General features: G+C 36.0%; 1 non-coding gene across 1 annotated transcript; it reads right to left on the bottom strand.

Annotated features, from left to right (window-relative positions):
* Positions 1 to 1,047: 1,047 nt before the first annotated feature.
* LOC129487068 (small nucleolar RNA SNORA72) lies at positions 1,048 to 1,118 on the bottom strand. Its single transcript, XR_008659194.1, has one exon. It is a non-coding gene; the product is annotated as a small nucleolar RNA SNORA72 (small nucleolar RNA).
* Between the last annotated feature and the right edge of the window lie 1,000 nt (positions 1,119 to 2,118).

The following is a 2,118-nucleotide window of genomic DNA, read 5'->3' on the forward strand; positions in this document are numbered from 1 at the left end:
TATTAATAGTCTGTTAATACATTATATATTCAATAAACATATATCGAGTAGGTACTGTCATCATCATCATCATTGTCATTCCTGTTATGTGTAAGGCTTTTGGGAGGCACTGGACCACCAGCAGTGAACATTATAGACAAGCAACCACTCATTAGTTTTCTTTCACTATAGATTAGTTGGTATTTAAAAAAATTTTGTAAGTAGAATTGCACAATGTGGACTTTTTGTGATATGGCATCTTTCAATCTACATAGCGACTTTGAGATTCATCCATGTTTTTGCATATCTATAGTTCACTTATATTGTTACTGTTATGGTCATTTATATTGTTATCCTATTATATGGATATACCTCATTTTATTTATCGTTCACTTCTTGATTAATACTTGTATATATGATTTTCTGGTTTTTACTACTGTGAATAAAGCTTCAATAAGCATTTCTGTACAAGCCTTTGCATAAAGGTACGTTTTCATTTATTTTTGGCAAACACTTAGGACTGGAACTCCTGGAATATTTAATGAGTAATGTATCCAGCTTTGAGAGGGAAGTGGTCAGTTTCCCAAAGTGTTTGTTCCATTTTACTTTCTCATCAACAAGTGTATAGGAGTTCAACCTCTTCCACCTCTCAGCCAGGTGCTTAGCCAGAAGCACTTGCTACTGTCAGTCATTTAAAAAGGACATTTTGTAAGTATAATTTGGATAAAATAAAATTTGTTCATTTTAAGTGTACATATTTCATATGTTTTTACAAACTGGTATAGCCACTTACCCACCAAAATTGGGATACAGAAAATTTATATCACCCCGAAAACTTTCCTCATGACCTTTTTTAATTAATGTCTTCCCCCAAATGCAGCCCTGGGAAACCATTGAGCTGTTTCTATTACTAAAGTTATGCCTTTTCTTTATTTTGTCTTTTTTATCTCTTTTTTCTTTTCTGGGTTCATCTTAGCATTTATAAAACGAGACTTAAGAAGTAGGTTTGAGGGCACATGCATGATCTTAATATAGTGAATGTTATACCCACAAAAATTAAAATTAAAAATTTAAAAAATATAGCAAATGTTTAGGCTGTCCTGACTATTACAAAATCAGAGCAATGAGAATATTGGCAGAGTTCTGTCTTTTCTACAATTTAATATTAATTGTGTACATACACAATATAGTCTTTTGTGTCTGTCTTCCTTCACTAGCACAATGCTTTTGAGATTGATCCATGTTCCTGAATACATGAGTAGATCATTCCTTTCTTTTGCTGACTAGCTCTCCATTACATTTTCCATTCACTCTTCTATTGGTGGACATTTGAGTTGCTTCTAGCTTGTCAATATTATAAATTATCTCTATGAATGCACATAAAAGTATTTGCATGGACATAAGTTTTCATTTCACCGGAATAAATACTCAAGAGTGGGATTTCTGGATCTCATGGTAAGTGAAATAATCTGTACACCCAACCCCTGAGTCATGAGTTTACCTATGTAACAAATCTGCACTTGTACCCTTGAAGCTAAAATAAAAGTTAAACTATTAAAAAAAAGAAATGGTCAATGTTTCCTACAAGCTACATATGAAAGCAACACAAATACTTGATATTGTCCTCACCAACATTTGGTATTGTCAGTAATGTTACCGACACAACAGGTGGGTTCGATTGCCTGGTAGGTGACAGTCCAATGACCACAACCAAGGAGGATTTAACAAGGATGTTTTAGTACTTGCAACAAGTAAGGAAGAAACCAGAGGTAGTCCCCCAAAGCAGTGCCTCCCTGAACAAAGGTGAAAATAAGACTTTTACTGGGCTGGTTAGCTGAGTCATTGCATATAGGGGTGGAGTAAAGGCAGCGCAGGCACAGTCATTGATCATGCTTCTACCTAAGACGCATGCATGGAAAATGGAGAGTAAGTTCCTCCCTGGGCTGTGTTTTTAGTCTGGCAATGAGGAGAGTTTGCTCAATTCACCTCCAACTCAGGTGTCTCTGGATCCATCTCGTTTTTGTTTTGCTGGGGCTGGGCATAATCAGTGGCACAGCATGATCAATGACTGCGCCTGTGCTGCCTTTACTCTACCTCTACATGCAATGACTCAGCTAACCAGCCCAGTAAGAGCTTTAC

This window comes from Symphalangus syndactylus, chromosome 7 (genome assembly GCF_028878055.3).
Source record: "Symphalangus syndactylus isolate Jambi chromosome 7, NHGRI_mSymSyn1-v2.1_pri, whole genome shotgun sequence".
NCBI classification, from domain to species: Eukaryota; Metazoa; Chordata; class Mammalia; order Primates; family Hylobatidae; genus Symphalangus; species Symphalangus syndactylus.